The 15479-nt window shown below is 41.9% G+C and overlaps 1 long non-coding RNA gene across 1 annotated transcript in view; it reads left to right on the top strand.

Moving 5' to 3' along the window:
* LOC137166342 (uncharacterized) overlaps window positions 1-14062 on the top strand; it is a 51838-nt gene extending 37776 nt beyond the window's left edge. Inside the window, exon 3 of the long non-coding RNA XR_010923662.1 lies at window positions 11577-14062. This is a non-coding gene — a long non-coding RNA (uncharacterized lncRNA). The remainder of the gene's footprint in view (window positions 1-11576) is intronic.
* The last annotated feature ends 1417 nt before the right edge of the window (window positions 14063-15479 follow it).

The raw sequence follows: 15479 nt of genomic DNA, 5'->3' as shown, positions 1-15479 counted from the left end.
CAGGGGTCTGTGATTGTCTATTCAAGCTGGCAATGGGGTCACCTGACAAAGAGAAGCTAAAATTTTTTTTTTTTTTTTTTTTTTTTTTTTTTTTTTTTAAAAAAAAAAAAAGAGTGACTCTTTCTGGGTCTCTGCCCATTTCTGCCAGTTCAACAGGAAGAAAAAGCAACTCAATACACAGGGGCTGCCTGCTTTCCTGAGCCCAGATAGTCCCCCACAGACATCCAAGGAAAGGGTGAGCTAGTAAGCAGCATTGTGGTTAGGATACTGTTTTCTAAACGATGTGTATTGTCTTGTGTTTTATAGGTTAAGTAAAAAGAAAAACCGATGTTTCACAACTGCTGTATGCCTCCTGAGAGTTACACTGTAAACCAGAGGCTCATACATTTTAGGGGGAAGTTCTGGGAGAGGGTATGTTTAGATATGGGGGAGTATGGAGGATCAACTCTGTGCCAAGGGGCTAGACAGCAGGCTCCAGCTCTCAGAAGGGAGAATTAGACACAGGGGCTGCACTCCAAGAATATGCCTTGGGACCCCAAATATTGGGGGAGTGTCTGGGCTCTTTTTAGGCTATGAGGGTTTAAAAACACCCAGTGACCAGCAGCTGGATTCCCCTCACAGCAGTCTAGTGGGTAGCCAGCAGAGCGCATCCAACTGGATCCGTATCATGGACATCTAATCTTCAAATACCTTTCCCCATCAACACTTCTCATGGTGCCCTCTGATTTCACTGCAGTGGGAGAATGGGGCTGACCACACAAGGGGAAGCCTGAGGCAATTAATCAGGTCCTGTGCATCTTTTCCCCTCCCTCTAGATTTGGTGCATTTGGATTTGGAATGCAGCTGGATTTCAAGTGGAAACTAAGGACCCCTGTCCTGTACTCTCAGTTCAAGGAAAACGTCCATGACTTCAGCAGGAGCTGTGCCTGAGTAAAGAATTCTGTCCAACCAAGCCATTTGCAAGTACACAGCAAAATGTTTTATTGGTCCTACAAAAGTCAGGAACAATGCTGCCTCTTCTTAACTGCCTTCTACTGGCAGCTCATGTTAACTAACTAAACTTACACACGCACCTCCTATCTCTATTTTATGGAGCACTCCTATAATATTGTGAGCTTGAGTCTGAATGTGTTATTTATATTGAGCAGCATTCACACACACGAGTAGTCACACTGAAGTTAATAAGACTGCTGGTGTAAGTGCTGCCCACATTTAGTAAAGGGCAGAATCAGGCCTTATGTAACTTCAGGTACCTCAGACTAAATCTGGCTAGCTCCTTGCCCTTGGAGTTACATCACAGAAAGATTTTGAGGTGAGGGATCTTTCTGGAAAGGGAACGTTTGTCCCAACAGCCCCTTGGGTGCCACATCATTTTACCAGACCACAACTTGACTAAGACACACACATTTTTGTTAAGATATCTCTTGCCTTATCTCTGAAGTAACACAGTTGTCTGGTTAGCCAATTATAAAAATACACTTCAAAATTGCTTATATTTTGATCTACTGAAATTTACTAGAATGCTACCATCTCACACACTGTGTCTTCATATCTTTTTAATAAACTCTTCTTTCAACTTCATTGGTATTGTCACAGCAATAAGTTAACATACTTTCCTTTAATACTAGATTCTTGGATTGCTGTTTTTTTATTGGGGGGGGGGGGGTTGTTTTGTTTTTTGTTTTGGTCTCTCTGCACCCATCACACTCAGACAATGAGGAAACAACTCCAATCTGTGAGTTAATCAGAAGTAGGTCACATTGCCGAGGGCAGCTGAAATTACTCACTTGCTATTCCTGCATAACGTTATGCTTTATTAGTTTTATATTGAGACTTCATAGTTACTTTTTATATGCCTGAAAAGTAAGTAATTGAAAAATTGTGAAAGTAGCTTAATACCTGAATTATGATTCAATCACCTGGCTGCTTCTGAAACCCAAGTTAATACTATGCAATCTCTTTTAACTAGCCAATAATATAGTTTGTTTATGAAGTAGTGCACTTTTTCCATGTAAATTAGACAACTAACAGAGAAATGAAGTATTGTACAAAGCAAGTTTTGTGGTATTTGGGAGCCTTATTCATAAAACCATGGTCTATGTTACGTGCTACACATCCACTGATAAACCTGAAGGACAATAAAACATGAGACCTAAACTGCAAGAGTTAAAGCCATATCTTACCCTTAGGAATAGAATAAGGGTAGGGGAGGAGTTAGAGTTAGCATGGCTAATAAAAGCAGTAGAGATCCTGGATCTATTGAGAAATCTTAAGAGAATCTGAGGATTCCTGCCAAGAGTACCTCCTCTGTGGTTTGCAAGCATGGAAGGGAAGAACAGGCCTTGGCATCCTGTCCATGCTGACATATCTCATGCTGCCTGCCATAGCAGGATGAGAGGCTGAAACCAATGACTGACCCTCAGTGGTCAAAATGGGAACTGACAGGATTCTTCAGACAGCACCACTCAGAGTGGAGTTCTGATGCATTGAGGGCCTCAGGTTTATTCAGGGAACTCTTTGGTGGGTTCTATTACAATGCTAGCACAAATCTGCTTTGCTGTAGCTTGAACCCATTGCCTATTGTCCTGCCCTCTGTGTCATCTTTTCTCTATCTTTTTTATGACAGCCTTTCAAGTATCTGAAGACCGCTATCATATCCCCATCTTAATCTCCTCTTTTCCAAACTAAATTTACCCAGTTCCTTCAGCTTTTGCCCTTATGGCTTGCATTCCAGCCCTTTGATCATCTTTGTCACTAGTCTCTGGATACCTTCCAGTTTCTCTACATCCTTTCTACACATTGATGGCCAAAATTGGACACAGTACTCCAGCTGAGGCCTAATCAGCACCAAGTAGAGCGGTATTAGAGTGGTACTATCGCCTCCCGTGAGTTGTATGCTATGCCTCTGTTAATGCAACCTAAAATTGCATTTGCTGTTTTTGTTTTTTGCAACAGCATCTCATTGCTGACTCGTGTTGATGTTGTAATCCACAATCCCAGTCCAAATCCTTTTCAGCAGTGCTGCTGCCAAGCCAGTTTTCCCTCATTCTGTATTTGTGCATTTGTTTTTACTTCCCTAACTGTAGCACCTTACATTTGTCTTTGTTGAATTTCATTTTATTGTCTATAGCCCACATCTCCAATTTATCAAAATCCCTCTGAATTTTAGCTCTATCCTCCAAAGTATTGGCAACCTCCCTTAGCTTTGTGTCATCAGCAGACTTGATCAGTATGCTCTCTATGTTTACATCCAGATCATTAATAAAGATGTTAAACAACACTGGACCTAGAACAGATCCCTGTGGAACCCCATTTGAGACCTTCCTGCAATCCGACGTCATTCCATTAATAACTACTCTTTGTTTGTGGTTGGCTAACCAGTTATGTATCCACTTAATGGTAGTTCTGTTGAGCCTGTATTTCTCCAGCTTACTTATCAGAATGTCATGTGAGACTGTGTCAAAAGCCTGGCTGCAGTCCAGGTATATTATGATCATCACATTCCCCTATCCAGCAAATCAGTTACTCTGTCAAAAAAGGAAATCAAGTTGGTTTGTCATGATTTGTTCTTGGTAAATCCATGCTGGCTGCTAGTGATTACCCCTCATCCTCCAGGTATTTGCAAATTGAAAGTTTTATACATTACTCTAGTAGCTTCCCAGGTATCAAAGTCAGGCTGACTGTTTATAGTTCCCAAGATCCTCCTTTTCCCCCTTCTTAAAGATTAACACTAAGTTAGCCCATCTTTAAAACAAGACAGACTCAATTGAGTCTAACCAGCTCTGGCTTTAAACAAAGGAGTGGGAGTGTCAAATAGCATCCCTTAAACAGAGTCCTCTCCACCAAGTAGAAACACCTTTTCCCACTGCCTCTGATTTCCACTTGATTTCCTTCACTACCCCAGGCTTAGCGAGTAAGGTTAAGTTAGGGTGACCCATCAATTTAATGCATCTTTTGTTTAGTTCTGCTGCCCTTTAGTCATACGAGAAGGATAACACTTCCTTACCCCTGCATCCAAGACTAAAGTGAATTTTAGCCCAAAACAGCCTGCATTGATCGCTTTGGCAAAGTAGATGTCTATGCAAATACTATCTGCTTCTGAGGTCTCCTTCCCCAGTTCAACAATAGATGGCACGAGAGAGCTCATTCAGACCACTGGCTTACACTTAGTCAATTATATCTTTAATATTGAGTTGTATAGCCATGTGAAGCAACCAACATCTGTCTCAACAACACCCACCGACCTGCTGTACCTTAGCATTCTCTGTATTGAGCAGCTTTAGAGATTTTAGCTGCCCATCTCCTTGCCTTCATCTCCTCATTTGATTTGCACCCTTGGCCTTGTCTGAGTACTGATCTTGCCTTCACTGAGTTCCCACTCCCTGAACATCATCTGCTCTACCCTCTTGACCTGCCACCTGGCCTTTCCGTGACTTGCAGTTCATCAGTGTTGATAACTTCTCTTTTGCTCTCACCCTCTCTTCCATTTATATGGTGGTTGATTCTCTCCACACTACATTCTTTTCCATTTTGATTTCTGAGCCTCTCTCCCTTCACAAGAGTCACCCTCATAGCACCCAGTCCTAGCTCTGCCCAAATATCCACTTCCTCTGCAATGGAGCATCTGCAACCACTTTCTGCAGTTTTTCTCATCCAGTTCCATATGAGAATCCCCTCCAGTTCAGCATTTACAAAGAAATGGTTCTCACCAAAGTCTCTCATGACCTCTTCTTGACCAAAGCTCAGAACTGCTTCTCCATCCTTATTCCCCTTAACCTGTTAACTGCTTTCAGCACCGTCTATCCTGCTTTCCTTCTGAAAGTGCTCTCATTCTGAAAGCTGAGACCCCCATGGTCTAATTGCCCAGGCCCTGTGACTAATGCCAGTCCCACAATCGTCCCACTATCTTAAACACACTCCCTCCTAGAACACCAGATGTGTGGGCATTCTGGATTAACAGTTTAACTCTACCGGAGCATGTGACAGTGAAATCAAACACACACACAGAGCGATTTTGCACAGAATTCTAGAACAAATTGTTCTGTATATAAGTAGTATGAAAAATACACAGATCTAGACAAAATAATAAACACACCTGTACACATTTCCTTGCCTTAGAGTTATTTGGGCTTAGGGCAGAATTTTCTGAGGAGTCCAGGAAAGTTGAAACAAATTCACTAAAGATGTAGAGCTAATCACATCAATTAAAATGTATTAAATCCCTATGTGGATGCTCTTATCCAGAAATAAAGTGTCCTTAGTTCACTTTAGCTTATTCTTCCTTAGAGTTAGTTAATTTACACTATGGTACAATCCTTTGTTTTCTGGAGAGCTGTCAATTTCCTGATGTGATCACAAATGAAAATAAGTTTGATAACTGCAGTGTAATTCCTAGTGGGCTGTCTATATTGTGAAAAGCTGGCATAGAAACAGCAGGGTTAATGAATGTTGGGACTTCAAAGACAGCAAAAATGCATGGGGAAGCTTGTGTGGCATCTGCCAATGTTATTTCCAACTGTGACAGCATTTCACTTTCATGAGAATCAAGTGCTCTCTCTCAAAAAAGTGAGAACACCAATTTTGGTTACATTGACAGCAAAACATTCACATTACCTTTTAAACAAAAAGTAGATCTGATTGTTGACATTCACTCTTGCTAAACAAAAATTACAATCAAGTTTTTCCTAGTGGACTCTCTATTATGAAAATCAATCAAACTACAGTAGGTGTCATGTAACATCAAGGTAAAGCTGAAATATTATGTAACTGTTGTATGCATTTAGTAAACCGTTATTAAACTTGAGGAACATTATGGAGGAGTAACAGTATGGTTCCAAAGCTGACCAACTTAATTAAGATAGACTCTCTTGAAAGTCACCAACCACACATTTTCCCATAGTAGAGATTCAACCCCTCATTTTGACCACTGTAGTGACTTCCCAATATCTCCTTCCCTAAAATCCCTACCTTTAATTTTCTTCTTATGCTGTAATAGCTGTAAAGACTTCTGTAACTCAGGAAGACCCTTTGAAGAAAGTAAAAATGCTCATTTTCCCCAAATGATGGCTGTTCTCACATTTCAGTGTTCCTCAGCTAAGAAGGATCAAAATGAATGTAAATAAAACCTTTGTAGTGTTTACTGTTTGCTAAGAGAAGGGCTATAAGTAGGTACAATCTTAGAAATTGGATGCAAAAGTATTTTTTTTCTCGTTGTTGATTCTCTTTCCCCTATTCCAAAACAACTTGGACTCATTTATGGTGCTAGGAATAGGACTTCTATGGAGAGTGGAAGCCAAACTGTAAATGTGTGTATGGACCATAAGCTTAATTTGAATATGAAGAGAATAAAAGCTAAAATGTGATTTTTTTCTTTTGATATGGGCATCTAATCATGTAAGCAACTGGGGTAAAAGGAAAAGTATGTTATTTACAATAAAATACAAACCCTACATACAACACATGAGAGTGAGAAACTAATAGGTGTAGGTATCATTCCATAGAAAAACCATGACATTTTTATTCTGCTGTTATTTATTCTGGCTAAGAAAGTGAAAATTATCCTCAAATTCAAACTGCAGCTGTACAGTAATTAAGTACAGTGTACATGTTATCAACTGGCTGCCTCTCTCAAGTGTCTTTTATTATAAAAGATGTATACAAAGAGTAGGGATAGAAAGCAGAGCTGCCATGGGGCTATTCCCAACTCCACCACTGACTTACTCTGTGACTTTTGTCAACTCCCTTAAGGTTTCTATTTATTCATCTATAAAACAGAGATCAGCACATTTCTTACTGGTAATTTGCTTTCTGCTAACAGCATCACACCCAGTTCTGGATGTCTGTGCTACTCTCCACTTCCTGCAGCTCACAGAGGCGGATGTTTGGTCTGGCCACACCCGTTCTTCTCCCTCCTGCCTCCAGATGAGCTATTCCCAAACTGTAAAATTGGCATAACATAATTATTAACAAATAGTCTGGAGATAACAAAATAACTATGTACATTAGATCAAGGAAGATGGTCGTATGGTAATGATTCCACTTAATATCTGACCCTTGACTTAGGAGCCATCCAGGATGGGGAGAATTGTAGGAGACATAGCTAGCAGAAAGGAAACTATCAGTAAGAAATTTTCTATTCACGGGCTAGCATCTCCCACAATTCTGGACATCTGGGAAGCAGTGAACAGATGTTGTGAGGGTTATGAAACAAAAGTCTGGTAGGAAAAAAGATCCCCCATATACACCCCAGACTTTTTTTCTGAGCTCACTCAAAAGTCTGGGCCACCACCTGCAGCACCTTTTATGCCACAGGAGGCTTCTGCAGACGATAAAAGATCCATCTTGCAGTGCTTGATGAAGGTGTTAGCTGTAGACCAAGTGGCCACTTTGCAAATTTCTGAGGTGGAAGCACTTGTTTGTTCTGCCCATGAGGTTGCTAAGGATGTCCGAATGCGCCTTGATTCCTGCTGAGACAGGAGCCTCTGATTATTTGTAAGGTTTCCATAATACATAGTTTACTCCACCTAGCGATGGAGGACTTGGAAGCTCTGAATCTCTTGCATTTTGGGTGGAAGGACATGAATAGGAAGCCCAATCTTCTCGTGGATTCCGTATGCTTGAGATAGATGTCAGAGAATGTTGGGGGAGAAAAAAATCTAAGGTGTGCCATTCCTTGTCAGTTGCACATTGTGATTTTTGGACAGAGTGAAGAAAGCACAACCTAATAGGATATGCGGAAAGATGAATTTACCTTAAGATGACAGGATTCCGGTGTCCTTGTGGATCATGTCGTAAGGCTCCTATATAGAAAAGGCTGTCAGCTCTAACACTTACCTGACAGACTGGACAGCTGCTAAGAAACAAGTATTAATGGATGAATAGAAGGGCCAACACTAAAGTCAGAGGGCTTGAAAGGGAAGCCTTGTCAGAGCCCTCAGAACTAGTGGAAGGTCCCATTTTGGGAAGAGTGGCGTGACTGCTGTTCTGGCAAGCTGAACAACTCAAAGGGATCTGGCTAGCTGTGGACTGTCTGCTAGGGAGCCCACGGATCCTGCGAATAGCACACAGCTAAGAGCAGACATCTGATGTGTGGTGGTGTTGGGGTGAAGTTTTCTGTCTATCCCTTCATGCAGAAAGTCCAGAATGCTTGGAATTCTTGCATTTCAGGGATCTGCATTGTGCTGTTGGCACCAGTTGTTGAATTCGGACCAGATAGAGGAGTACGCTTTTAGTGCTGATGCTTACTCTTCTAGATGAAATGTCTTAATGACTATGGAGGACCAACTGAGACCTTCTGGTGCTTCCCTCTCAACATTCAGGCTGTTGGTTGAAGCAACTTCAGGTCCAGGTAAAGAAGAGGCCCTTGTGAGAGGATGTCTGGTCTCCATGGAAGCTGTAGTAGGGGCTCTAATGTCAGCTGTATCATGTCTGAGAACCAAGGTCTCTTCAGCCAGTGAGGAGTTATCACTATTACCATCACCTGTTCTTATTTTATTTTCTGGGCTACCTTCCCCAGTAGTGGAAAGGGTGGGAATGCATAAAGCAAGCCCTGCAGCCACCTGTGCAATAAGGCATCTGTCCCCACGGATCTGGGTCTGCCCCCCCTTGTGAAGTATTTTGGCCTCTCTGCATTTGTACAGTTCACAAAGGTTGTTTGAAGGGAGGCCGAACAACTGACTCCATGAAATCAAAAATCTCCTGATTCAGGCACCATTTGGAGAAGTTGACTCTGCCTGCTGAGCCAGTCTGCCTTTTGCTTCAGGTCACCGTTGATGTAATCACTCTGAGGAAAAGGAGGGACTGTTCTGATTATTATTAATAATAATTGAGATTATTATTCATCTCATTATATCCATTGTTTTTGTGTGTCGTGTTGGACTCCTTGTTCCCCCTTGGTTGTTTAAATATGCAGCTATAGTCCTATTATCTGATTGAACCAGGACATGGTTCCCCCTTAGGGTGGGTTGGAACCTCTAGAACAGTGGTTCTTAACCTTTCCAAACTACTGTACCCCTGAAGCCTGAGTCCCACCCCCACGGGGCTGAGGCATGTAACTTAGTTTCATGGCGCCCCTGTGGCTCCAGGCAATTGCCTTTCTTGCCACCCCCAATACCAGCTCTGCACTTACGACCCCTCTAAACCCCCAGGTTAAGAAACACTGCTCTAGAAGGTTTATGCCGTGAGCCTTTTCCTCCTCACTTCAGAGGCCCAGGGCTGTTTGAGTCTCCAAGTGAACTCCCCAGACCTCCAGGCTTGTGTTTGGCTGCAGGGACTAAAGGATCTGGAAGGCAGATGGGCATGCCTTTGTGGACACTGTTTTGGGCTGACCACCATCGTAAGGAGTTGAACACCTGTGTGGAACCAGTACATGATATTTCATGTGTTCTGGGGAGCAGTCCCACACCTTTAGCATGAAGGCTTGAAGACTTGTGAGCCCTATGCACAACAACGGGAATACTAGCAGTTGGAGGATTGGGCTACGGTAGGCCTGCTACAGCTCTGGAGCAAGAAAATAAGTTCCCGGATGGAACCAGAAAACTTTTCTTGGTGCTGCTGATGAAGCTGTGTGCCTGGAGGCAGTTCAGCGTCCAAGACGTGGCCCTGTGCGCTGCTGACTGATGGAGCTCTGCTCAGAATGTTGTCCAGGAAGGGGAACAGGTGAGATTCCTGTGACCTGAGCCTGGCAATGATCACTGCCAACATCTGTATAAAAACCTGGGGGCAGAGGACAGGCTGAACAGGGGTGTTCAGTTCAGTATTGATAATGTTTCTCCCATAGGTGAACCTCAGAAGTCTGCAGTGGCACAGTCTGATGGGAATATGGAGAAATGCATCCACTACATCTAATGAAGTCAAGAAGTCTCCCCCAGGACAGGAATGACAATGTAGAGGCCAGGATCTCCATCCAAAATTCTTTCTTCATCCACTTGTTAAACGTTTTGAGGTCATGAATGGCTCTCATCTCACCTGATGCACTTCAGTACAATGATGAAGATGGAGTAGACCCATAGCATCTTTCTTCTGAGGAAAGGCTCTCTATCACTGTCTTATCCAGAGGATGAGATTTCATTCTGGATCAGATTGTTTTACAGGGTTGCTGGACAAAGAATGGATGGAGTGGAGCCCTCCACTCAAGGAAGTGTGACATTTCACCCTCTCCCCTGCACCCCTCTCCGGAGCCCTCGCTCCTGGGCCCTGACTCACACAGCTTTGCTGTGTGAACCACCCATTCCTCGGTCAGCCCACGCCCAGCCTCCTGCGAGTAATCAGTCCTTGGCTCAGGAAAGGAGCGCTTCTAGCCAGTCGCTCATGGGGCAAACACGTCCAGTCCCAAATGCAACTCCGGGAACTGCCATCTTATAGGGTTCAGTGATGGACACTGCACCCTGTAAACTCATTTACATTTTGTCCATCAATTTATCAAATAAATTGATATGCACCATCTCTGTCACTCTAAGAAGTCTCTACACATGCACTCAATCCACATGCACTGTTTTATCTAAAACAAACAAGTATATTTATGGACTACAGCAAGATTTTAAGTAATTATAAATCAGATTAATATAAATCAAGAGATTAATATGAATCAAGGAGTTGGTCACAATTAACTAAAAGGTAACTTGCATCCTAAACTAAGATTAACATTTCAGTAGCTTTTCAGTCCTTGATCTTAGCTTATCCACAGCTGGCTACGATGCCTCTTGCAGCCAGGCCCCCTCTTCGCGCCCCCCTTCCCCCGTGGGCAGTTGTCAGTGTCCTTGATGTTGCTTAGAAGATGGACTCCAAGGGAGCCCTGAGACAAAGGTGCCTCTCTTTTAACAAGCTGCCTCTACGTCCTGGGGTCAGGTGATCGACCATGTCTGGCAATGGGCATGGCTTAAGTGGAAGAAACCAAAGTGCTCACAGGTGCTTAGACCAGTCCTTTGTTCCTGTATGCATGCCCCTGCTGGGCGTGGAAACACAGCTTTGTGTTTGTCTGCATCTATTCAAGCCATGTGAGAGACACATTTGGGGATATGATATAGCAGGGTTTCATATCTGTACATAGGTACGATGCTGCAGGAAACATGCTACCATAACAATAATGTTCGGTATGTTATGAGCATTCCAAAAACAACTTACATGACATACTTTACATTAGACAATACATAGGAACACTATAAGGGTGAACATGAATGATACACAAATCACACTACAAGGGTGTACATGGGATACAGCATGTCACAGGGAATATCTCTGGCTCGCTATTTCCTTGACCCACTTGTCTGTGATCAATGAGAATTATCTGTGATTTCCTCTAGGAAATGGGAAATTCTGCCCCCTCACTTCAGATTTGGGTAAAGGCCTATGTAATCTTTGTCATAAAGTGGAAGGGGGGAGGGAAGGAGACTGAGTTTGTGCTCTATTCCTCTATGACACTAATGTTATTGGCTGATCAATGGGCAATTGAAACTGTTTAGTACATTAGAACGATTTTCACATTAATTTGCCTGAAGTAAAAACAGCAGCTCTGCTCTGGGATTGATCAAATGATTTTAAATCACTGGTGCTAAATTTCATTTTCATTTGTATTCCAGTGTATTACATCCTCATGACCACTCAATGAATTCATCATGAGCAGGTGCTATTACCACAACGGTGTAATTCGAGGACCCAAAGACTCAATGGTCTTTACTGAAATTGTTTCAAACCCAATGTAGATCTTGACTAAATGGTCATAAATGAAAGCAGTTAAAGCATAAAATGTTCTAAGTTTATGAAGTATTACTCATAACTCTCAAGGGTCCCCAATTTCACATCAGAAATTATCCTGGTCTCACTTCAGCCTGGCATTGTCCTTCATCAAGGGCAGGGATTTTTAAAAAGAATAAACAGCACACACACAGGCATTTATAAAGAGAAGCCATCTGTTTTTTAACTGTTGTTGGTCTTTCCAAAATTTACAGGTTTCACTCATTATCCCAGCGGCACTTCTTGACATTGTCAAGAATTGTTGTCATTTGGCGTTCAGGAGAGAAATGAAACAGCTCCTGCTCTCTGACTGGAAACTGATTGGGTTGAGCCACTCCAAATAATAACACTTTGCAGTTGTTCAGCCTCTTAAAAAACCTCATTGAATTGAACCTCACAACATCTTTGGTAGGAAGGTAAGTAGTATCTCTACTTTAAACCTGGGGAAATTAAGCCATCGAGACAGGCAGTAACATGTCCGTGGACAACACCAGAAGTCAATAGTAGAGTAAGGAGTGCCTGTGCTCTGCTACACCTCTTTAGCAGGAGCCTTGGTAAATTTAGTTAAGGGGTCCTTAATAGCTGCTGGGTGTGGTACATCTCAATGTTGTAGCATTATCTTACTATAGAGTGTAATGGCAAAGACAGGAACATGAATTAGCTAAGAAGGATTTATCTTGCAAAGAGATTATTGTTGCAAGGACATTTCAATGCAAAAATGAGTAATTCTTTACTTTATTATGATTAATTCTTTGACATCAGCAGCCCCTGGATGGCCATTGGCAGCAACAGATTTCACAACAGGAAAATCCTGGCTCCCAGAGCCAAGAATATTATCAGGGAATTTTATTCCAGAAAATAATAATAATAAAATAACATTCACAGATGACACACATACTTTCAGTATTAAACCTTACTGAAAGCACACATATCCTTTTGGCACTCCTAAGTTTGTTCTAACACTTAATTATTTTGCATATGAGATATCAGTCAAGATCTGCAGCTAGTCACATTGCTCTTGTCCGAGGAATTTACGATGGGAAGACAATGGAAATAGCTAAATCTAACAGTTAAGCACATGCTGAACTAGGGCCTACATTACCAGTGCTGATTTCACAATTTAATAATAATAATATAGTAGGAAGACACTGCCACTGTCCCATTTTCCTTACCTCAGTGTTTCCCAAAGTATGGGATGTCCTTTCTAATGGGTGTGTGAAAGATTAGCCAGGGGGAGATGGAAAATGGATAAAATCAGATGGTTTGGTCTTTACTGAATAGCTGAATGGGACAGACCCCAGTTGCTTTCGTTTTCTTGAAGGGGACTCAGCTTTCAAAAATTTGGGAAACACTGCTCACCTTATCTCCCTTCTGAGGTCTGGTCATGGAATATTTGACGTGATTGGTTCAGGTTGTCACATACACTAGAATTATCATCTCACTCCTCATAACCAAGTTGCACGGGGCATCTGTTTATTTTTTTCTTAGCAATATTTTGTTTCCATACCACTTAAACTTAGGATAAAAAGCATATGAAAGGCTCCATGCTAGCTGGTCTAAGGTGGTGAGTAGTACTCACAAAGAAAAAGCCAGTGCTGTAAATTCTCCTCTTCTGTCACTACAGTCATGCGTCTTTTGAAGCTTTTCAAAACAGTGTATGGAACTGGTGATGCTGTCTGTGACCACTTATCTTATTGATATCAATATTGCAAAATTACAAATCTGGCAAAATATGCCATTTAAGGTATCAGTGGAAAAGTTATAATTTACTGAATATGATAAGCTCATGTATATATGTATCTTTGTATTGTAAGCTATGAATGTGTGTGATATTTCTGTATCTAAAACTTGTGCTGTGATGCCCCCAACAGTTTAGCCTTAGTACTATCCAGCCTGATTGAGGGTCAAACAAGGGCCATCAGTGACACAGTGAGCCCAGGGAGAGAAGCAGGGGCTGTGTCTATGAGTCATCAGGACATGTAAAGACATGCCTGTGAACGGGGAACTCCAAGTGCTTTTCCATGCATGTGTGCTGTGGGCTTGTTTTGAAACAGGCCAGATGGCAAAAAGACACAAAAGGCACCTGCACCATCTGGTCTTCATTCCTGCTTCCATTTCTACCTCTGGATCAACATCTCTATAATTGAAGCTGTGAAACAAAGGACTGAGACCCATCCTGGTACTAGATGTACTCCAGAGGAACTGTAAAAGCCTGCAAACTCCACTACTGCTAAGAATCTGATATATGGACTTTTGAAGTCATTTGTATGTATCTGATTGCTTTGACCATTTAACATCTCTCATCTTGTTAGTTTTTCTTTTCTTTTCTAAATAAACCTTTAGTTTTAGTTACTAAAGGATTGACTGACAGCATTGTATTTTGGGTAAGATATCCTAACCAATATTGACCTGGTAATGGGGCTGACCCTTTGGGAAACACAAAAAAAATTGTGTAAAGGGAATAGAGTTTTAAATAACTTCTCTTTACTGAAGCTAGTTGCTGATTTGGGAGCCAGAGACGGAAATGCAATAAAGGGGGCTGCATCTATCTTGTTGTAGCTTCTTGATGACCAGAGTGGGGCATCAAGAGCACTGTTTGAATGAATCGAACTTCAGTGTTAGCCACCAGTTTGGGAGAATCTGCTCTCCTTTTTGCAGCCAGCCCAGACCTTGGCATTTTCAGGTGGGCTACTCTAAGCACATACGGGTCACAGAACCCCTTTCTCTTGATGAAATAAGCAAGCCATCTCCTAGATGGATACTTGCAAGAGAAGGATGTGAGGGCCAAAATAAAATGGTAAAGGCCCTGCTTCTGTTTAAATCATGTTTTGTTAAGAACTATAAATTAGGCAATTCTAGCGTCACTATATATGAAGTGTAATTCTTAAAAATTATAAAGTGGCATTTGGAAATCCTGTTTTCTACAGGGTCAGTAATGATATTGAAGGCCTCTTCGTCTATCCACCATTTTTATGGCCCACCATCCCTGTAGAATCTGAGTGCCTAACAATCTTTAATGTATTTATCCTCATGCCACCCCTTTGGATATTGGGAAGAACTATTATCCCCATTGTACAGATGGGGGGAACTGAAACCCAGAGGCCCAGATCCTCAAAGGTATTTAGACACTGCCAGAGAAAGTAAGTGACTTGCATAAGGCCACACTTCCACCTCCAATTTCTCTGATCTTTCAAGCATGAATTATTCAGCTGAATTGCAAATGCATCAGACAGAAAATCACCAGCGCTTCTCTTTTTAATCTATTCGCTCTGTTTGAAGTGTCATGACACTTCAGCGGAGTCCATCATATCACCTGGCTCTGCTGTAAGGTGACACAATATGGTCAACCTGAATGGTGATTTTTTTTGGGTGGGGGGGAAAAGCAATTTATTAAAAGCTGAGGAAGATGCACATAGCAAGCAAAGCAAAAAGTGTGTGCGCGTGCACACACAGTGTTGCTGGAGGGAAAGTATTACTGAAGAAATGGGCAGGAAAAAGATTTATTTCTAGTTACACCAAGTTCCTTTTCTAATTTTTTACTTAAATTATTTAAAGTTGGCACTGTTTCTTGGAAGAAGCATATGACTTTCCTTAAAAGCAGCAAACTATTCCTAATATTTTTATTATAAAGTCATCAGTGTCAGCCAGAGATTCTAATGTGCGCCTCGCCGCCTCTTGTGTGGCTGTGACAGTCTTGTACCCAACATACCCAACAGAACACAAATGCTCTATTGTCATCTTATTTAAAC

The sequence above is a fragment of the Emydura macquarii genome, unplaced genomic scaffold (assembly GCF_026122565.2).
Source record: "Emydura macquarii macquarii isolate MOO-44397 ecotype Brisbane River unplaced genomic scaffold, CSIRO-AGI_Emac_v2 contig_2834, whole genome shotgun sequence".
NCBI lineage: Eukaryota > Metazoa > Chordata > Testudines > Chelidae > Emydura > Emydura macquarii.
The sequence above is the reverse complement of the archived record's forward strand: the minus strand, read 5'-3'. Positions and strand labels throughout refer to the sequence as shown.